Here is a 23,501-nt window from a genome sequence, read left to right as displayed (position 1 = left end):
TCCTAAAACCCTTGGAATTTCCTGAGTGATAGGGGTGAGAGGAGTATCTTTTGTTATTCATAGTAAGTTTTTTTCAACTGTACTTGAGTTTATGCTAATGAAGTGATTCTTAGAGGGGGGAACCCGGTTGCCAGAGGAAACAACCATGTGATTAGAGGGTTGGAACTTTCAGTCCCCACCTGTGGGAAGGGGAAAAGGGCTCGAGATTGAGTTTAATGACCAATGGTCAATAATTTAATCAATCATCCCTATGTGATGGAACCTCCATACAAATCCTAAACAAATGGGTTTGGAGAGCTTCCAGGTTGGAGAACAGATCAAGGTGCTGGGAAGGTGATGCACCCAGAGAGGGTGCGGAAGCTTTGCGTCCCATCCCCTTGCCCTATGCATCTCTTCCATTTGGCTCCTCCTGCGTTGTAATCTTTATACTAAACTGATAATAGTAGGTAATGCCCTCTCCTGAGTTCTGTGAGCTATTCTGGCAAATTATAGAACACAAGCGGGGGGGAGGTCACAGAAACCCCGAATTAATAGCCATTTGGTCAGAGGCACCAGAAGCCCAGGCTTGCAGTTGGCATCTGAAGTAGGGAGCAGTCTTGTGGGACTGAGCCCTTAATCTGTGGGGTAGCCAGCGTCAGAATTGCATGGTGTGGAAAACCCACACATTTGGTGCCAGAAGTGTGAGTACGATGAGCGAAAGAGATTTTTTAAATTTTACTACCCAATGGGCATTCAATAAAATTCACTTACTGGTGTAGTCAGCCAGAATCAGAATCAGAATCCCTTGCAACCAAGGACCTAACTACTACACCTGAATAGCCAAGAAACTCTTCTAAACTCTATCTGGGGTCTTCCTGTTGCAAGCTAAACTCATTTCTTGTTCTGTGTCTGGGAGACACAGTGTAGGGACAGCACAGAACTAGGGGATCTGTTTTTCGGTCTCACTCTGCCACTTCCGGGCTGTGTGACCTGGAGCAAGTCCCTTCCCAGCTCTGAGCCACAGTCCTCTCACCTGCACAGGGAACACTGGGGACTAGACCAGCAGTTCCCCACACTGGCTATGCCTTAGAATCCCCTCAGGCATTTGTTTTTCAACATTTGCTTTTATACAGATTCCTGGGCCCCAGTCCTGAAGAAACTAATTTAATAGATTTAGTAAATTTCTGACACTTATACCAGTGAAGTGGAGGCCTCAGCACCTTTGAGAACCACAGACAAGGCTCTCCAAGGTCCACTCCATCTCACAATCTCTGTGATCTTCCAACGGAAGGCAGACAACAGTTTTATTGGTGTATTCCTCATGCCCAGAAAGTTCCTGGTGCACAGGTGTTCAGAAAGTACTTGTATCTGAGTAAAAGTTAAACAAACTCTCTGCAACTTTTATGTAAATCTAAAATTGTTCCAAAATATGAAGTTTATTTAAAAGAATACTGGAAGGAAGAAGGAAAGGAGAGAGGAATTCCACGTACACCACGTTAACTAAGAGTTTTGTGTTCCTTTATATTGAAAAGCACCTCCCCTCACACTTTTCCTCTGCACACGCCCTCCCCCCTCCAACATCATTCTGCCATCACTGAGCTGTCAGAGGAGACCTGCAGAGCCACCATGCCGTAGGGGTTACAAAAGGGACTGTCACCTGTCTTTGAGGAGCACCAGTCCTTGTGCTTGGCACTGTGAAGACCCGAGTTCTACTTCGCTCAATATCTTACAGAATTATTGTAAGAATCAAATGAAAGAGTTGCCATAATAGTGAGCGCCTACTGTGTGCCAGGTTCTGTGCTAAACACTTTACGAGCACTCACTTCATTGCTGCTTACAACAACCTTGTAAGGTGGGATAATAACATTCCCATTTTATGGATAAGGAAACTCAGGCTTCCAGAGTAACTTGCTCAAGGTCATACAGCTAGTGAGGAGAAGGCTAGGACAGGAGCCTTTGAAGGGGTCTGACTCCAAAGACCCCGTGTGTTGCTCTGCCCTGTCATCTCTAGGTAACAAGGTAAGAAGTGTGCATATTTATTCTGATTATTTTCATCCCATCCTTCCCTCTTCCCTAACCTCCCTCTTCTTCTTCCAGCTCCCCAAACAGGCCCAGACTAGACCCTGAGAGTTCCCAGATGGGAGCTACAGAAGAACTGGCAGGCAGGGCTGGGAATCCCCACCACCCCCATTACTGCCACAGGGAATCAAGATGGAGACAGGCATCCAGGAAAGGAAAAGGATTTGATTCTCTGAGAACCCGAGGACTAAGTCAGGCTCACCTTCCCTTCTTCACCTCACTCAGGAGAGCGCTGCCAAGGGCACCAATCTTAGGACAACTCCCCTTTGGCAGAAGAGGCTTTCGATCATTCACTTGTGCTGTTTCCCAGCTGCATTCAAACAAGTAGGTTTCAAACATCTGAATTGTGTTTTTTTTAAACAGCTGGCCCACCCACTCATTGGTACCAGGGAGGCCCTTGCAGAGGCCGAGTCCAGCCTTGATGTGGCCAGGGTGCCCAGGAGGCTGGGCGACAGACTAGGCTGGGTGTGCCCAATTGCTGCCCAGCTGGGCCTAATGGGGAGACTTCTGATGGTGTTGCTAGGCAACCTGGTAATTGGAGAGGCCACATTGGCCTCGGGGCCACAGAAACTAACAGCCTCCTTCATCACACTGCAAACCATTATTATGCCCCATCCCAGAGGCCTGCAGCAATCACTCTGTGGTTATAGCCTGAAAGAGTGCTTTTTTAGCTCCAGAAATTAAGAACCAGCTTTTCAAATTTATGGGTTTGTGGTTGTGGTTGTTTTCTTTTTGCTACATCTCTGAGGATACACCTGAAACAAATAGGCAAAGGATTTTAAAACAGAAAAAGAAAAAAATGCCTTTGCAAACCGCCTTTTCCAAAAGTTTTCCTTCTGAAGCAAAGCACACTTGCCCTCAATTGTGAGGGCAGCTAAGGTAGGGAATCCCACAGCTGTGGCTGCGGTTCCGCGGGTGGGGGCACCAGGACCTTGGTCACGTACAAGACTTCTCAGTGGAATAACTTTTGTGTCTCTCCCATTCAAAGACAATCATGATACCTCCCCTTCCCAATCCACAGAACCACTTTCACTTGTGGGGATTTGTTTGTTGGTTTGTTTGTTTTTTGTTTTTGTTTGTTTTTTTAATTTTCGGCCATGCCATGCAGCTTGCAGGATCTTAGTTCCCCAACCAGGGATCGAACTTGGGCCTACGGCAGTGAAAGTGCTGAGTCCTAACCACTGGACTGCCAGGGAATTCCCATCACTTTGTTTGTTTGTTTTTTAAGATTTTTCTTTTTGATGTGGACCATTTTTAAAGTCTTTATCGAATTTGTTACAATATTGCTTCTGTTTTATGTTTTGGTTTTTTGGCCACGAGGCATGTGGGATCCTAGCTCCCCGACCAGGGATCGAACCCGTACCCCCTGCGTTGGAAAGTGAAGTCTTAACCACTGGACCGCCAGGGAAGTCCCACTTATGTTATTTTGATGAAGCCTCCCAGCTGCCTTGCGAAGAAGACACCATTTTTATTCCCATTTTACAGATGAACGACTAAGGCAAAAAGAGGCACCCATGATTGCACACCTAGTCACAGCAAAGCCAGAGCAAAATCCCATTCTTCTGAGGCTAGATCCTGAGCTGCTCTACTATGCCCCACTGCCACCCCACAGAGCTATTTAAGATATTACATATATTTGTGTACTCTATTATAATACGAATAATAGTAATAATAATACGTACTGGTGTAGAGACAAAAACTTCATCTTGTATCTCATGCTATCCTCAACACATCATCCTTATTGATTGTGGTCAGGCTTTCAGAGCTGCCTCATGTACACTAAGGAATAGAGTCTGGAAGAATTCCCAAAGACAGACACACTATTTAACTAGGTTAATGACCTAGCCCACCAGAGCACGGCGCTCGGCAACAATCCTCCTTAATTCAAGGAGTTGGCTCTGTTTGATGACATTATGATACTGTTTCAGTCCCTTAAGTAAGGAGGCAGAATCATTGCTTTCATTAGATATTTCCAGGTATTTTTCAAAAAGGCTTTCACTGCCTCATCTACAATGTTTCTTAAATAACGGTCCATTGATAATGACCAACTGTGCTGATCTGCACAGGACTAGGGATTTCTTGGGATATGGGACTTAGGGTGCTAAAATCAGGATAGTCCTGGGCACACCAAGGACAGCTGGTCACCACCTACCTCAGAATCATCTGGAGAAGTCAGGTGAAGATGGCTGGTTCTAATCCTAGGGCAGTAGTTCTTAACCCTGGATACACATCAGAATTGTCTGAGGAGACTGTAAAACAGTGTTGATGTCTGAGCTCACCCTGATCAGTGGAATTAGTGCCTCTGGAGCTAGGGCCTGGGCACTGGGATTTTTTAATGTGCAGCCAAGACTCAAACCCCCTGCCCTAGAGATTTGGATTCTGGGCTGGGGTCTTGCCCAGGAATCTGCCTGTCTCTTTAACAGCTTCCCAGGGGATTCTCATATACACTATGGTTTGATAACCAATGAATTCTTATGTGATGTGTGACTTCATTGGACAACATACCCTGAATGGCTTGTATATGTTAGGCTCTGGAAACACAAAGAAAAAAACAAAAACAAAACCACTTCCTGTTCCCCAGGCCCTCCCTATCCAGTGGGGAATAAAGACTATAAATTGTTCCAACACAGTATACAGTAGTCCCCCCTTATCCACAGAGATACATTCCAAGTCCCTCAGTGGTTGCCTGAAACTGCGGATAGCACCAAATCCTAGACATACAATGTTTTTTTTCCTATAGGGTACATACCTATGATAAAGTTTAATTGATAAATTAGACATTAAAAATAATAACTAATAATAAAATAGAATAATTAAAACAATATACTGTAATAAATTTATGTGAATGCAGTCTCTCTCCAAATACCTTATTGTACAAATTTAATGCCTTTTCCACCTTAATTAAGCACTTATCACGCTCTGTGGCTGTAACTTTTGCAGTTTGAGGTGAGACAGCAAAACTAGCACGAAGTTCTTTTTCCTTCTTCACAATTTCACAGACAGAAGATTCATTTTTACCATAGATCTTAGCAACCTCAGCAACGATTTTTTTTCTTTCCTTATTTACTTTTTTGGCCACTCCATGCAGCTTGTGGGACCTTAGCTCCCCTACCAGGGATGCAGAGTGCCCCTGCAATGGAAGCAGAGTCCTAACCACTGGACTGCCAAGGAAGTCCCCATTTTTCTTTCCTTATTAAGTCGAGAACTTTCACCTTTTCACTTAAAGGAAGCACTTTATGGCTTCTCTGTGGCAGATCCAAATTGCCAGCATTACTACTCTTGTGCTTTGGGGCCATTATTAAGTAAAATAAGGGTGACTTCAGCATAAGCGCTGCGATACCTCAACTGATAACCAAGACTGCTACTAGGTGAACGGGCAGGGTACACTGGACAAAGAGATGATTCACATCCCAGGCCAGATGGAGCAGGACAGCTCGAGATTTCATCAAGCTATTCAGAACAATGCACAATTTAAAACTTATGAATTGTTCATTTCTGGAATTTTCCATTTAATATTTTCAAACCAAGGTTACCTCAGGTAAGTGAAACCAGGGGAAAGCAAAACCGCAGGTAAGAGGGCGAGACTACTAAACTGTGGTTTAGATTTAAAAGTGGGTCAACATCATCAGGGTAGTTGTGGTTATTCAGTTTCCAGAAGCCCAGTGTGGCAGATTAGAGACGGAGCATATTACTTGCCATTCCTCCAGTAAAAGGTGGGTTTGTTTCCCAACTTTGAATCTGGGCCAGTCCTGTGACTGGTTTTGACTGATAATGCGCAGCAGAAGTAGTGCTGGGTACCTCCCAAAGCCAGGCCTGGAGAGATCTGCAGTCCCACTTTTGTTCTTCTTAGAATGCTCCCTCTTTGAAGCCTGACACCATATAAGAAGGTCAACCTACACTGAGGCCACCATGCCATGAGGAAGCCCAAGCTACTCACACGGAGAGAGAGGCCACATAGAAGAGCACCAAGGTGCCAGACCTATGAGTGAAGCCTTCTTGGACCTTCCAGCCCAGCTCAGCCACCAACAGAATACAGCCAAGGGAATGACCCCAGCTGACACCACATGCAGCAGAACTGCTCAGCTGAACTCAAATTCCAGACCCACAGAATCATGACAAAATCAAATGGTTGTTGTTGGAAGCTACTACGTTTCATGGTGATTTGTTATACAGCAATAGCTACCAGCACTCCTCAGGAGAACTAGAAGACGACATGACATCCCAGACCATTCTGCCTTCCCATTAACACTGTTCATCTTCATACCCCTCAGCAGGGTAGACTGCAGGTGTCTCACCTGCCAGAGCCTCCCAGTTAGTCTCCATCTCTGCTTCCGCTCCTGCCCCCCTTCCAAAACAAAACCAAACCATAAATCAGAGTACATCAACTCTCCGCTTAAAAATCCTTCAGCGGTGTCCCATTGTCTTCAAGATAAATACAGGATCCTTACTATGGCTGATAAATGCTGCGTGACCTAGCTCCTGCCTTCTTTGTAGCCTTCTACCACTCCCCCAACATCTCTGTGCTGCTGCCACGGGGCGTCTTCCTGTCTCAGGCACACACCAAGCTCTCTCCCGCCTCAAGGCTAGCTCCTTTTCGGGCCTCTCTGAAGTGGCAGGCCAACCTCCGCCCACCCCACATTCGCTATCATATCCCCCTGCTAACTCACTTCTAGTACTTAACACTATCTAAAAATATCTGGTTTGTTTATTTGTTGTCTGTAAGCTCCAGGAAGGTAGGAAATGTTTCTTTTTTTTACTCCATCTAAAGGTGCTTACTAAGTGTTCGCTGAATAAACCATCAAGTAAGTGGAAGAAGGAAGGAAGGAGGAAGTTTGGGGTCATAGAAAGAGCACTACAATTACCACACTCAGAAAACCCTGGTTCTTGCTCCGGTTCTGCCCCCTGCTTACCTCCAGGCAAGCCACTTCACCTCACCTGATCAGGATCCCCACCATGATGCGCCTGGCCGGTGATGCTATTTATGCCATACACCTGTAGTCTTCATGTTTTTTGCTCATGAATCCCCAAAAGAATTTTGGACAAGCTATGTTACTCTCATACATTTTTAAGTCAACAACTAAAATTATTTCTCACAAATTAAAATTGGTTCCAAGACAGAATTTTCTGGCATAGTCTTTATTAGAGACACGCTTTAGATATATCTTCATCCAAGCCTTGGAGCTACAGATTTAGCCTGTTCAGTTTATGGAAAATGCCTACCATACAATCCAATTGTCAAAACCAGTCCTCACTGTCAAGCCAGTGAGTCAAACCAGAATAATTTTCTGTCTATGAGAGAATCCACCTTCATTTTTTTTCTTGTTGCCTTTAATTAATTAATTTTTTATTGAGGTATAGTTGACTTACAATATTATGTTCGTTTCAGGGGTACAACATAGTGGTTCAAAATTTTTATAGATTATATCCATTTAAAGTTATTATAAAATATTGGCTATATTCCCTGTGCTATACAATATATCTTTGCAGCTTATTTTTCACAGAGTAGCCTGAACCTCTCAATCTCCTACCCCTATCTTGCCCTTCCCCCTCCCCCTCCCCCGCCCCTCTCCCCACTGGTAACCACTAGTTTCAGCCTTACTAAGCCCCATGCAATTCCAGCTCCCACCCTCCACTAGGCTTTTTCAGGAGCATATCCTTCTGCTAGAATATCTTCTCTCTCTAATTTGTTCTGGGAAAGGCCTAACACTGTCTTCAAGACTATCCTAAACCTCCTCCGCAAAGCCTTATTAAGCATCTACCGTGTGCATGCCATGGTGCTAGGCACTGGATGCAGTAGCGAACAAAGCAGACATGGTAAAATTAAATGCCGCTCTTAGTCCCCTCAGCAACCTCTGCTCCTGTCTAAGGTACAGTTGTCTTCTTTGTATTATCACTGTCTCCTCCACAAGGCTGTGAAAGCCCTGAAGATAGATTCTTAATAGGGATTCTTCATCTTTGAATCCCTATTATGGAGCCCACAGAATGCATCAATTAATGTTTGTTGAATTCATTTACTCACAAAGGATTCACTGAACATTGCTCTATCAGGGACATATAGGGTGCTTGTTATAAACTGTGAACACAGACATGGTCCCTGCCCTCTTGGGACTAACAGAGCACTTGACTAAATGAATGAAATATGAATGAGTGAATTAATAAACGAATCAGGGAAGGAGTGTGCTCTTTCCCACTTGGATGAAGCAGCCCAGAGCAGGAGATGTACAGGAAGTGGGAAGCCAATGTCTAGGAAGTTGGGGGAATGCTGATGCCCTTTTGTTCTTTCTGATACACAGAAGCTTGAAGGACAGCAAGGAGTTAAACAAAGCCCATGGAGTCTAGAGTCTGAGCTAGATTTGAATTCTGGATGCACTACTTATTACCCACGTGACCTTAGGCAAATCCCTTTGTTTGTTTGTATCTTCATTTCCTCATCTGTAAAATGGGGCTGTTAATAATGTAACAGGGTTATGATTAAATGAGATTATGCATTTAAAAGCCTGTAACTTGAGGCCAGGCAGAGTTGGTTTTAGGAACTGGTAGTTCCTATCTTTGGCTCGGTGTGAGTATGCAAATTCAGAAACACAGCAGGAGAGCCTTCCTTTCCTTCCAACTAGAGGTTCCAGCCCTGGCAGGTGTTCTTACCTCAAACCGGCAGGAGGCGCTTTCCCTATTCAGCCCCTCCCTTCACCACCACCTTCTTCACTCCCAGCTCAGTGTTTCCAGGTCTGCCCAAGTGCCTTCAAGGCCACGGGTGTCTGATACATCTTTACAAGATAGAGAAGGTGGCAGTTAGGGAGGGGCATGGCAGGAAGGGGGCCAAAGAAGAAGGAAAGAGTAGAGATGTTTCTTGAGGCCCCACTGTGTGCCTGGCACTCGGCTTGGTGCTTGACATGTACCTTCTCGTGTCATCTTCATAACAATACTATTTAGAGATACGGAAACTGAGGCTCAGGAAGAGGTGGGATATAAATCCAAGTGTGTCTATGACTCCAAAATGAGTTTCCACTCTGCCACGCTGGCCACCAGATTATAGACGATCACTACACATTTGTGAAATAAATTTCAGTTTTCTTATTCCCAGGAAGAGAGGAAATTCTGTGTCCCACCCCAAACTAACCCCACCCCTACCCAACCCCAGCCCTACCCACCAGAGAGGATCCAGCCACTTGCTCAAAGAACGATGAATAAACGAATGAATAGTAACAGATGAAGGAGTGAACAGAATCCCTCAGACACCCGTACCAGGAAGGAGGAAACAAATAACCTTGGAGACTTGCTGTGCAGGAAGAAGCCAGAGATGTCTCCCCTGGCTGTGGTCTCCGCGGCAGAGGTCCGGCAGCGCAGGAGGACTAGCATCTGGCTCAGCTGGAGGGAGGAAAAAACTGGGAGGCAAGTCACTGAGGAGAATGGGATGAAGGGAGAGAAAGAAGGCCAGTGATTGACCAGCGCTGGGAGGCGCAATGGCATTACCTGGTCCTCCAGCCATGGGGGAGGGGTATGAGTCAGAGCCAGCCCCCTGACTCCTGGCCCAACGTGCTGCCAACTTTTAAAATGAAAGTGGCAGGATCCCAAGCGGCCACTCGTGAAGGCTACTGCGGAAGGAGGCTGCCAAGGGGGCACCCCACGGTTGGCTCTGGGCCTCGGACTCTCTCCACACCCGCCAGACAGAGGGACCCGGTCCGCCAGCTACCAGCTCACGCAGCTTACCTCGGGGAGGCCAAGGGCCGTTCCAGGCAGGACAGGCTGCTCCCCGTGTTCCAGGCCAAGGGACTGCCTCAGCTGCCCTGAAGCTCCCTCCCTGCCAGGCACTCCTAGGTCCCTCCCCAAACTAAAATCCTCCGCACAGGTTCCCTCCGACCCAGCCCCCGGGGGAAGGAGCCCGAGGAAATCCGCTCCCAGCCCTGAGACGGGCCTGGGCCGGTCCAGCCAGCTCGGCAGTCTCAGCCCTGGGCTGGCCCTGGATGAATGAGTTCTCTCGCTCCGCCTGCCTGGGTCTGAGCCAGAGAGCCTGTGACCGCCCCTTTGCTCTTTCTCGCTCGCCGAGGCCCTGAACTCCGATCCTCTTCCAAGTCCTACCCTCCTGGGTCTCCTGCCCGGCGTTCTTACCTCTCTGGGGAAAGACCTCAGCAGGAGGACTTCTTTCTTTTCCCGCCTTCCTATTTCCTGATTCTTCTCACTGGCTCAACTCAACAAGAAGCCGGAGGGCAAGAGAGCTTATTGATGCAATCCACAGGGGTCAGCGCCCCAAGACACGGAGCAAGGCAGAGCCGGGTAGAGAGAATGGATGGTGGGAGGGCGACTAAGGAAAAAAAAAAAAAAACAGTCTTCCCTCCTGTGTTTCTCCGTTACTCACATAGGACTACCACACAACACTTCTGACACCAGATGTGTGGGTTTTCCCCACACCAAACAATTCTGCAACAGCAGCTGGGTGTCCTACAATTTATCTCAGTTCTGACATGATCTACCTGAAGAGAGTGTCAAATCCCACAGGTGAAGGGCTCAGACTGCCCTCCACTTCAGAAGCCAATTGCAAGAAGTAGGTCCCCAGCTTACCCACAACTTCTGTCCAATTTAGCTACAGATCAGAGGTTCTCGTGTTCCCTTCCTGAGATATATAGGGCGAGGTCTGGGAGGGTCCCAAGCACAGGAGTTTCTGTCCCCGTGGAGTTGGGATGTACCACCCTACCGCTAGGTGGATGTGTTTACCAACCTGGAAGGTCCCCGAACCCCCTACTATTGGGATTTTATGGAGGCTTCCTCACGTAGGCACGATCAATTATTAACTCCATTTCCAGCCCCTCTATCCTCTCTAAAGGAGTGGAGGGAGCCGGGTTGAAAATTCCAGTGTTCTAATACTGGCTGGGTTTTCCTAGTGACCAGCTCCCATTCAGGAGCTCACACAGAGCGGCCTTGTTCGAACAAAAGATGCTCCTTGTACTCTTATCTGGACTTAGGAGTTTACAAGGGTTTTAAGAGCTCTGTGTCAGGGACAGAGTCAAAGACCAAATATTACAACAAAAAGATGCTTGCAGCGCTCTTATCACTTAGGATATTACAACAGTTTTAGGAGTTCTGTGCCAGGAACCGGGGGCAGAGACCAATATATGTATTTTCTAGCATCTCACAGAGGGGAAGCAAACAGCTGGGAAAAAGATATTTAGGAGTGGCACAGAAATAGCAACTGAAGCCCTGGGAGTGGATGAGATCACTCAGGGAGAGAGACCAGAGAAAGGAGAAAAGGAAATCTAGGACAGGACTCTGGGAAACACCAAGGGACATGCAGAGCATAGAGCAGGGGAAAGAAAGAGGAAAGGCCAGTAGTGAGAGCCAAGGATTTGAGTCAGTTCGAGCTGCTATAACAAAATACTATAGACTGGGTGGCTTAAACAACAAACATTCATTTTTCACAGTTCTGGATGCTGAGAAGACCAAGATCAAGGTGCTGGCAGATCAGCGTCTGGTGAGGGCCCTCTTCCTGGTTTGTAGATGGCCACCTTCTCGCCGTATCCTCACATGGTGGAAAGCAGAGAGAGGAAGCAAGCTCTCTGTTGTCTCTTCCTAGAAGGGCTCTAATCCCATCATGAGGGCTCCACCCTCATAACCTAATTACCCCCCAGAGGCTCCATGTCCAACACCATCACACGGGGGCTTAGGGCTTCAACACATGAAGTGGAGGGAGAGGGAACACAATTCAGTCTATAGCACCAGGCATCCTGTGCACTACAGGGATTGAGCAGGAAGGTCATAAAAGCAGATGAGAACTGGAAGAGACAGAGCAAGTAGGCTGAAGGGGGAAGGGGTGGCACTTGGAGATGCCCCAAAGCACTAGAACCTTTTGTCAGGAGCTTAAGGAAGTTGCACCCCATCCCTATTTTCTAACTAAAGTAGGTGGCAAGGTCACCTGTTCAGAGTTAGAGGGAAAGAGGTTCAACCAAAGATTGAAGGAAATTGTCAAATGTTTGAAAAAATGGTTAGGACGAGAGAAACATGACCAAAGTAATGTAGAGGCTCACAGAGGGGTGGTGAGAACCCAATCAGAATGACACAGATTAACAAAGAGGCAAGAGTGAGGGGCCCTCAGGGAGTGAGAAACCAGGGAAAGCAGATACTGTCCTGAGTGATATGACGTTAAGATCATTGCGAAATGGATGAGACTCGTGGGGAATGCCACCAACACCACAGGCTCCCAGGACTGGAGGGAGTTTTCCCGTAAGACGGGAACTGTCTACAGAAAGAAGGTCCTGCTCGAAAGGACCGAGGGCAGCCATAAAAGTGCAAAGAGCATCTGAAGCCAACAGTGGTAGTGCTGGGTCGCAGAACTGCACAGGGACAGTGGCTGTGCCTGGTCAACTCCGGTACCCAGTTCTCCCCACCAAGTAAAGCAGGACCCAGGCTGCCGAAGACACCACTCACTGAGCAGTCCAACCCTCCAACCAACCTCCCTTGTTCTTCTTTCACCCTCAATGAGCTGCTTCCTGATTGTGATTTGGCTTCCCAAGCTGTGTGATTTCAGAGAGCAAAGGTGTCTGCCCACACCCAACACACACATAAGTTAGGGAGCTCTCAGAGAGCAAAGCCTGTATCTAATTTATCTCTGTGTCCCCAGCACCCAGCACAGGGTTCGGCATTGAGTTGGGGTTCAAAAAGGTATTTGAAAAACAGATCTGGGGAGGGCTGATATACTCTTAAATACATTTTGTAAATTAATAAATTCTCATTCAGGGTTTGTACATTGGTTGCTTATGATCTCATTCATGTGGATCAGTACCTACAAATCATTTCGGTTCTGAAATATTGACAAGCTCATGTTTCTAAGCTTAAAAAATTCAGAGCCTGACCTTGGACTGTGGTGAACGCCAGGGTCATATCCCCACTTTTAAAAATTTATTTTATTGAAGTATAGTTGACTTACAATGTTGTGTTAATTTCTGTTGTACAGCAAACTGATTCGGTTATACCTATATACTTTTTCATATTCTTTTCCATTATGGTTTATCACAGGATATTGAATACAGTTCCCTGTGCTACACAGTAGGACCTTGTTGTTTATCCATCCTTTATATAATACTTTGCATCTGCTAATCCCAAACTCCCAATCCATTCCTCCCCCACCACCCTTCCCCTTGGCAACTGCAAGTCTGTTCGCTATGTCTGTGAGTCTGTTTCTGTTTTGTAAATAAGTTCATTTGTGTCATACTTTAGATTCCACATATAAGTGATATCATATGGTACTTGTCTTTTTCTTTCTCTTTTTTATAAATTTATTTATTTATTTTTATTTTTATTTTTGGCTGTGTTGGGTCTTTGTTGCTGTGCGCAGGCTTTCTCTAGTTGCAGCGAGCAGGGGCTACTCTTTGTTGCGGTGCGCGGGCTTCTCATTGCAGTGGCTTCTCTTGTTGCGGAGCACGGGCTCTAGGTGCGCAGGCTTCAGTAGTTGTGGCACGCGGTCTCAGTAGTTGTGGCTCACGGGCTCTAGAGCACAGGCTCAGTAGTTGTGGTGCATGGGTTTAGTTGCTCCGCGGCATGTGGGATCTTCCCGGACCAGGGCTCGAACCCATGTCCCCTGCATTGGCAGGCGGATTCTTAACCACTGCGCCACCAGGGAAGTCCTGTCTTTCTCTTTCTGACTTACTACACTGAGTATGATAATCTGTAGGTCATGTTGCTGCAAATGGCATTATTTCATTCTTTTTTATGGCTGAGTAGCATTCCATTGTATACAAAGATCATGGCCCTCTGGGGTCAGTGAACCAGCCTTCTTTGTAAAGCACCACACCTAGCACCATCCCTCCTCACCCAGCCAACATCATGAGACTTAGAATATCTTTTCCCTGGGAATTCCCTTGCAGTACAGTGGTTAGGACTCTGTGCTTCCTCTTCAGGGGCCTAGGTTCGATCCTTGAACGGGCAACTATGATCCCACAAGCCTCACAGCCAAAAAAAAAAAAAAGTATCTTTTCCCATTTAGATTTTGCATTTGAAATTTCTACAACTGTTTGTGTGGCTTTTTTTCCCCCCTCCTACAGCTATTAGCTGCTCTGGCAAAGAACATAGTAGGGTGGTAGATAGTAGGGTGGTAGGACTGATTCGGGTTTGGGTGCTACAGGAAGACAAGGGCCAAGTATCTTTCCAGCTCACCACACCCAGCTCCTCCCCACACCATCCCTCAGGACTTTGGCTGTCATATATGTAATCCATGCCCAGCATTGGTCTCAGTGACTGGACCACAGAAGGAGGACATTTGACTCAGGCTGGGCCAGTTCGTTTCCTTTTCCTAAAAATTGGCCATAGGGGAAGAGAGACTCTACTCTGTCTCTTCTTATAGCTGTAACTAAAAGAAGTTAACCTGGGAGCTGCAGAGAGCTCCTTGTATGGAGATGCGGGGTAAAGTAAACTTTTCTTGGAACTCTGAGCTTGCCACAGTGTATGGAGAAAATTCCAGTCTTTCCCCCCGTGTGTCTCCTCTTCTACTCACACAGAATACTTCACAGAGTCGCCATGGCCAGCTACCCCTACGGGCAGGGCTGCCCAGGAGCTGCAGGACAAGCACCCGGAGCCCCTCCGGGTAGCTACTACCCCGGACTCCCCCATGCTGGAGGGCAATATGCTAGCTGGGTACCCCCTGGTGGCGGATATGGAGGAGGTCCTGCCGCTGGTGGGCCTTACGGACCACCAGCTGGTGGAGGGCCCTATGCACACCCCAACCCTGGGGGGCTCCCTTCTGGAACTCCAGGAGGACCATATGGTGGCGCGGCCCCAGGGGGCCCCTATGGACCACCACCTCCATATTCCTATGGTGCCCAGCATCCCGGGCCTTATGGACAGGGACCACCTCCTCCAGGTGGCACCACTCCCAATGTGGATCCCGAGGCTTACTCCTGGTTCCAGTCAGTGAACTCCAATCACAGTGGCTATATCTCCATCAAGGAGCTGAAGCAGGCCCTGGTCAACTCCAACTGGTCCTCGCTCAGCGACGAGACATGCCTTATGATGATAAACATGTTTGACAAGACCAAGTCAGGCCGCATTGATGTCTACAGTTTCTCAGCCCTGTGGAAGTTCATCCAGCAGTGGAAGAACCTCTTCCAGCAGTAAGACCAGGACCGCTCGGGCTCCATTAGCTACACAGAGCTGCAGCAAGCTCTGTCCCAGATGGGCTACAATCTGAGCCCCCAGTTCACCCAGCTCCTGGTCTCCCGCTACTGCCCGCGCTCCGCCAGTCCTGCCATGCAGCTAGATCGCTTCATCCAGGTGTGCACCCAGCTGCAGGTGCTGACCGAGGCCTTCCGGGAGAAGGACACAGCTGTGCAGGGCAACATTCGGTTCAGCTTCGAGCACTTCGTCACCATGACAGCTTCTCGGATGCTATGACCAGCCCATCTGTAAAGTGGGGAGTGCACCAAGGGACTTTTCCTGGCTCCTAGGGTGGGAGAAGCATGTGGGCCTCTCTTCATTTCCTGCCCTTCCTAGAAAAAGAACTCTCCCCTGCCTGGTTCGGCATTGTTCCCAAAGAGGGCTGGGGGTCTGCGTCATAGCCACCAAGTAGTGGGGACCTGGGCTGAGGCCACACAGGTAGGGGCCTGACCTAGGAGAGGACTGGAAATTGAATGTCCTTTTACATCCCTGAGTATTTAAATGGCACAGCCTTGCGCCAGGTGCAAGAGATGCTGCTCATTGCAATGGGGTTAGTGTCCAGTCAGCTGACTCCAGCCTCTAGCTTTCCCTTCTGTGCCCTGACGCCAGTGGTAAGTGTTCATCAGCCTCTTACCATTAGCACCTGCGTTCCCTCACCCATGCTGTCTTGTCAGATGAACCCAGTTTCTCCAAAATGGAATCTGACCAGGGTGAGAGATTTGCCCATGGGACCAGTGGCTTGGATTCCACCCGCCACAAGTCCGTGTGTGTTGACTTCTAGCTGCCTGCTCAGGGAGCTTGGGCAGTCTGCTCTCTGGGCATCTTTGGCCAGGCTACCCCTCTGCAGCTTGGACTCCTCATACTTGCCTGCCATCCTCTGCTTGGCTTCAGTCCCCAGGGGACAAGTTGCTACCTCCCACTGCCAATGCTTTTTTGTGTGTGTGTGTGTGTGTGTGTGTGTGTATGTGTTTTCATTTGGGGCCAAAAGTTTGGTGCAACTGTAAGCTTCAATACAAGCATAAAACTCTGGAGTTCCACTTTTTTCACCAAAAAAAAAGAGAACACTTCACTTCTGACACTTCCGGTCATCAAATGTGTGACCACCAAGCAATTTTCTGTGGCACCAGCTGCGTGTCCTACAATTTAACTCAGTTCTGACACTATCGCCCTGAAGAGAGGGTCAGATCCCACAGGTGAAGGGCTCAGTCCCACGAGACTATCCCCACTTCAGATGTCAGCCAGTCCCAAGTAGTGGGTCCCCAGGTTACCCACAACTTCTTTTTTTTTTTTTAATATATTTATTGGATAATTGCTTTACATTGTTGTGTTAGTTTCTGCTGTACAACAAAGTGAATCAGCTATATGTATACATATGTCCCCATATCCCCTCCCTCTTGCGTCTCCCTCCCACCCTCCCTATCCCACCCCTCTAGGTCATCACTAAGCTTCGAGCTGATCTCCCTGTGCTATGCAGCAGCTTCCCACTAGCCATTCATTTTACATTTTTACCCACATTCCCACATTCCCCTACTAGGGTTTGATTAATTTGCTAGAGTGGATCACAGAACTCAGGGAAACACTTATATTTACCAGTTTGTTAAAAAATATGATAAAGGAGGGGCTTCCCTGGTGGCGCAGTGGTTAGGAATCTGCCTGCCAATGCAGGGGACGTGGGTTTGAGCCCTGGTCTGGGAAGATCCCACATGCCACGGAGCAACTAAGCCCGTGAGCTACAAGTACTGAGCCTGCGCGTCCGGAGCCTGTGCTCCGCAACGTGAGAGGCCCGCGCACGGCAATGAAGAGTGGCCCCCGCTCGCCGCAACTGGAGAAAGCCCTCGCACAGAAACGGAGACCCAACACAGCCAAAAATAAATTAATTAATTAATTAATTTTTTAAAAATATATGATAAAGGATGCAGATGAACAGGCAGGTGAGGACATATAAGACGAGGTCTGGGAGGGTCCCAAGAGCAGGGGCTTCTGTCCCCATGGAGTCAGGGTGCACACTCTCCAGTACATGGATGTACTCACCGACCTGAAAGCTCTCAGAACCCCGTGCTATTGGCATTTTAAAGAGGCTTACTTATGTAGGCATGATCGATTATTAACTCCATTTCCAATCCCTCTACCCTTACTAGAGAAGTGGGGGTGGGGAGGTAGGGCTGAAAATTCCAAGCTTCTAATCATGGCTTCGTCCTTCTGGTGACCAGCCCCCATCCAGGAGCCCACTCAGAGTCACCCCATTAGAAAGAAAGATGCTCTTATCACTTAGGAAATTACAAGGGTTTTAGCAGCTCTGTGCCAGGAACTGGGTGCAGAGACCAATACATATGTTCTATTATCTCACACGCATCATAACACCTACCACAATGTATTTAAAGTACCTGAGTGTGTGTCTTTCTCTTTCCCTGCTAAAGGGCATGCCCTGAGATTATGAGTTCTTCAAGAACAGTAGCCTTCACTGTTTCATCTTTGTATCCATGCAATTATGCCCCAAATCTGACACAAAGTATGAAACAATGAAGGTTTGCTGAACTTTCAAACTGGGCAACATAAATGATGTTCCCACCTTTTCCAGGTGAAGACTCCCTCAGCCACTAGCAGGTGTCAGGACATGTCTCTGTGGCTTCTGGCCACCAAGCTACTTGTCTGATCCATAGTGAGTGGTAAAAGTACAGGTGAGTCACTAGAGGTATGCAGAGTGACCACCTGGACAGCTCTGAGGCCCTAGTGTGTCAGGCTCTAACAGGAAGCAATTTAAACTAGGCTGCAACAAGTTACTCATTGTATTCTTCCAGATTGCATGGAGCATGTTCCCCAAATGCTGAGTTCTTTCCTCAATGTGTCAGATGAACTGCAAACATAAGCCTCCCAATAAGCTTTCCTTATGGTTTTGTTTTGTTTTGTTAAGTTTTTTGGTTTTTTGTTTTTTTGATGTGGACCATTTTTAAAGTCTTTATTGAATTTGTTACAATATTGCTTCTGTTTTACATTTTGGTTTTTTGGCCAGGAGTCATGTGGTGGGATCTTAGCTCCCAGACCAGGGATCAAACCCACACCCTCTGCATTAGAAGGCGAAGTCTTAACCACTGAACTGCCAGGGAAGTCCCTTCCTTCTGGTTTTTAGCATTCTATGTCTAAAGGAAAAATAAGTTGTTAAAAAGATATTTGTTTATGAAAAAAGACATACCATTCACAGAAAACCCAATACAGCAAAACTTAAAAACAAAACAAAACAAATATAAACAAACAAAAACTAGATAAAATGTAAAGAAATCTTTTTTAAGGCATGACTGACCTTGACTGGATGTGAGGAATCCCTAAGAGAAAATAGCAGTAAGCAATTGTGAGAATCGTATTTGCCCCAGTGGCATATACAGATTCCTAGTGATCCAGCATCTGTGTTTTCATGGGTTATGGAGGTAAGGAAGCCTGAGTCTAAGGAGAGCAGAAAGTAAAATCAGAGGATAAGGCTGAGCCTCTCCAATCCCCAAACCACTAATATCCTCGTGGGCAGAGGGTAAACTAAAAACAAAAACCAAAAACAGGGGGTGGTGGGGATGCAGGCCTATCTTAACTTGGATCAGCGTAAAGTAAAAAATAAACAAACAAAAAACTCTCCTGAGAATTCTCTATCCCATACCTCCACTCATATATATTTACCTAGGGACATACTCACTTTAGCTGTGTGACCCAAAACACTCCAAGATGAAAATTTAAAGTGTTTCTGGATTGGTAGGACAGACAGACATCTGGGAGAAGCAAACCCAAACTTCCTCTTGAAGAATATCATTAAATCCAAGCCTCAAACATTTTCCCACAAAGTTTCAACATGACTCACAATTTTTTTAAAAAGTCTCTAACTACACAAAGAAACAAATGCCTACAAGCAGAAGCAACCAACTAGAGAATCATACTCATAAAGATCAGATATACTGCTATTATCAGCTACAAACTGTAATTTTATTATGTTTAATATGTTGAAATAAATTAAAGAGGGAATTAAAAGTACAACCAAGAAAAAGTAAATAGCAATGACAATAAGTCTAGGCAAATAACAAGAGATTCTAAAAATCCTCGATATTTTCCCTTGTTTAATTTCACTAGAGAAATTTAAGAACCCTTGAACTGCCAGAAAACCAACAGCAGGGTAAATGGAAGGATTAATATATGGGGCATGCTGCCTGGCTGAGATCACAGTATTGAAGTTCACCATGCCACAAGTTACAGAGATTGCTGAAGGTTTTAATTTAGAACTGCTGATCTTGGTAAGTTTCTCAGAACTTTTTTGTGAATAAAATATACATAACATAAAATTTACCATTTTAACCATCTTTAAGCGCACATCTCATTGCTTTTTAAGTCTTCTCTTTGTTTTTAAGTTTCACTATTATGACTTTCTATTTATTTACTCTGCTTGTATTCATTTGGATTCCTGATTATGAATTGATATTATTAATCAGTTCTGGAATATTCTTACAATGACCTTTTTGAAGAGCATCTCTCCTCCAGTCTCTGCTATCTCCTTCTGGATGGAACTCTGATTAGATGGACACTGGATCTTCTTACTGTCCACTCTTTGTCTTTAAACTTCTATTTTATATTTTCTCTCTCTTGGTTTCTGTGTTGTATTCTTCGTAACTTCTTCACGCACAGCTTCTAATTCACTAAATCTTTCTTTCATTTTTAATCTGTGATTTAACCCATCCAATGGATTTCTAATGTCAGTTATTACATTTTTTCCTTCTGTACATTTTATTGGATTCCTTTTCAAGTCTGTTTGATTAGTTTTGATAAATTTAATTGAATATTTACATATTAATGATCATGAGGAGTATGTTAAAATATCTTACTATAATAACACATTTATTAACTTCTCCTTATATCCCTACACTTATTCAAACAACTTAAATAACATAATTAGCAAGCTTGATCTAATGGACTTAAATAGAACACTGTACCAATCATTCCAGGAACACAAAAATATTTATAAAACTTGACTTATATTAAGTAATAAAACAAGTGTCAAGACATTTCAGAGAAATCATATCATACAAATCACATTTTCTTATCACAATATAACTAAGCTAAAGATTAATAACAAAAAATCGACTTAAATGAAATATCTAGAAAAGGAAAATTCATAGAGACAAAAAATAGAATAGAGGTTACCAGGGGTGGGACTGAGGGGTGGGGAAGACATGGAGTTATTGCTTAATGGTTATAGAGCTTCTGTTTGGGGTGATGAAAAAGTTTTGGAAATAGATAGTGGTGATGGTTTTACAACATCGTGAATATAATCAATGCCACTGAATTGTACATTTAAAAATGCTTCAAATGGCAAATTTCATGTTATGTATATTTTACCAGAATAAAACATTTAAGAAAAACCCTAAAAAGATAAATAAAAACAAAACAAAAAATATATCTGGAAATTTAAAATACATATTTCCAAATGACCAATGGTCAAAAAGAAATCATCAGGGAAATTAGAAAATAATTCACAATATTGTAAATTGACTATACTTCAATAAAAAATAAATTAAAGAAAAAAGAATACACTTAAAACCAAACTATTACAGGCCAAAATTTTTGGCATGCAGCAAAAGTAGTACTTATAGAGAAATAATATATTTAAATAGTGCATTAAAGATCTATTGCTATATAAATGATTACCCCAAAACTTAGTGATTTAGTTTTAGCAACAGACATTTATTATCTCTTATACTTTCTGTGGGATAGAAATTCAAGAGCATCTTGGTTGGACGGTCCTGGCTCAGAAACTCTAATGAGGTGGCAGTAATCCGAAGGCTTGACTGGGGCTAGAGGATGCACTTTAAGGTGCCTCACTCATATTGTCGGCAAGTTGGTACAGGCTGTTAGCAGGAAGCCTTCATTCCTCTCCTTGTGGACCCCTGCACAGGTCTCCTTGAGTTCATACAACATGGTGGCTGACTTACCCCAAAGCAAACAATCCAATGTACTTAGGTGGAAGCCACAATGCCCTTTATCATCTAGCCTCAAAGTCACACATCATCACTTCTACCATCATAGAAACCAGCCCTGATTCACTGAGGGAGGAAACTACTCAGGGGTGTGAATATTAAGTGGTAATGACCCTTGAGGGCCATCTTAGGGGCCCACTACTACAAATAGTGAAATATTAAAAGCATTTTTTCTTTAGAATCAGAAATAAGACAAGAATGCCCATCATCACCATTTCTACTCAATATTATGCTGGAGGTGATAGACTGTACATTAAAAAAAGAAAAAGGGGAATTCCCTGGTGGTCCAGTAGTTAGGACACAGTGCTTTCACTTCTGGTCCCGGGTTCAATCCCTGGTTGGGGAACTAAGATCCCGCAAGCTGCATGGCATGGGCAAAAAAAAAGGAAAAGTAAAAAAAGAAAACTTTTTTTTTTTTGAAGAATTGGAAAGTAAAAAACAAAACAAATTACATGCAGGTAATATGCTTACTTATATAGAAACCTCCCCACAAAAAAACTACAAGCAATTTATTTGAATTAATAATTTAGGAAATTTATCAGCTTTATGATCAATATTCAAAAGCCAATTCAATTGCTACATACCAGCAATTAACATAATATAAAGACCTTTAAATGATATCATTATAATATTTTAAGAATATATCATTAACTATATTTTTGAAAACTATAAAGTACCTAGGACAAATCTAACAATATTTTCCATAATACTGTTTAGATTTTATATATACACACATATTTATACATACACAGATATCTATATCTATATCTACGGCTGACTCTTGAACAAGGAGGGGGTTAATCAGCATATAACTTAGTCAGCCTTCCTTATCTGTATAAGTGGATCCTGGAAGTTCAAACCTGAATTTTTCACGAGTCAACTATACATTCATATACGTATATATTTTTTAGTTATTTTCATTTATAAAACAACTACATGACATGAATGGACCTAGAGATTGTCATACTGAGCAAAGTAAGTCAGACAGAAAAAGACTAAAATCATATGATATTGCTTATATGTGGAATCTAAAAACAATGGTACAGGGACTTCCCTGGTGGTCCCGTGGTTAAGAACCACCTTCCAATGCAGGGGATGCAGGTTTGATCCCTGATTGGGGAACTAAGATCCCACATGCCACAGGGGAACTAAGCCCGCACGCTGCAGCTATGGAGCCCGTGTGCTCTGAAGCCCGCACGCCACAACTAGAGAGAAGCCCATACACCGCAACTAGAGAAGCCCGCGCGCTGCAAGGAAAGATTCCGCAGGCCGCAACAAAGATCCTGCGTGTCACAGCTAAGACCTGACACAGCCAAATAAATAATAAATAAATAAATAAATAAATAAATAAAATGAAAAAATAGAAGTTTAAAAAAAGGTACAAATGAACCTATTTACAAAACAGAAATAGAGTCACAGATGTAGAAAACAAACTTATGGTTACCAAGTGGGAAGCGGGAGGGCGGGAAGGATAAATTGGGAGATTGGGATTGACATATACACACTATTATATATAAAATAGATAATTAATAAGAACCTACTGTATAGCACAGGGAACTCTACTCAATACCCTGTAATGACCTGTATGGGAAAAGAATCTAAAAAAGAGTGGATATATGTATATTTATAACTGATTCACATTGCTATACAGCAGAAACTAGCATGACACCGTAAATCAACTATACTCCAATAAAAATTAATTTTAAAAAATAACTATAAAAATAAGTAGGAAAAAATGAAAAAAATCAAGATAATGGCCATTCTGATGTAGAGGGAAGAGTTGGGATGGGGGGACAAAACACATTAGCAGCTACAAAGAGACTTTTAATATTACTTCTTATGCTTGGTAAACGTTCTTTTTATTTTTAGTATTTTATCACCATGAACAATTTCACTGTAAACATCTTGTAATGGACTGAATTGTGTCCCTTCCCAAAACTCATATGTTGAAGTCCTAACCCCAATGTGACTTTATTTGTAGATGGGTTATTTAAAGAGGTAATTCAGGTTAAGCGAGGTCATAGGGGTGGGGCCCTAATCCAATGGACTGGTGTCCTTACAAGAAGAAGCAGGGGTGCAGTGCACAAGAAAGGCCATGTGAGGACACAGCTAGAAGGTGGTTGAATACAAGCCAAAGAAAGAGAGGCTTCAGGAGAAACCAAACCTGCCAGCACCTTGATCTTGGACTTCCACCCTCCAGAACTGTGAGAAAATAAATTTCTGTTGTTTAAGTCACCCAGTCTGTGGTATTTCGTTATAGCAGTCCAAGCAAACTAATATACCCATTATTATACATTTGTC

The 23,501-nt window shown here is 44.6% G+C and overlaps 1 protein-coding gene and 1 pseudogene across 2 annotated transcripts in view; one reads left to right on the top strand and one right to left on the bottom strand.

The window, feature by feature from the left end:
• RHBDL2 (rhomboid like 2) overlaps nt 1-23,501 on the bottom strand; it is a 97,287-nt gene that overhangs the window by 43,155 nt on the left and 30,631 nt on the right. The window lies entirely within an intron of this gene.
• On the top strand, nt 9,770-16,146 carry LOC309627248 (peflin pseudogene; annotated as a pseudogene). Its single transcript has one exon. The product of its transcript is annotated as a peflin pseudogene (transcript).

Source organism: Balaenoptera borealis (assembly GCF_965194805.1).
Source record: "Balaenoptera borealis genome assembly, chromosome: 1".
In the NCBI taxonomy this organism is placed as follows: domain Eukaryota; kingdom Metazoa; phylum Chordata; class Mammalia; order Artiodactyla; family Balaenopteridae; genus Balaenoptera; species Balaenoptera borealis.
This window is presented reverse-complemented; position numbering and strand designations above follow the sequence as displayed.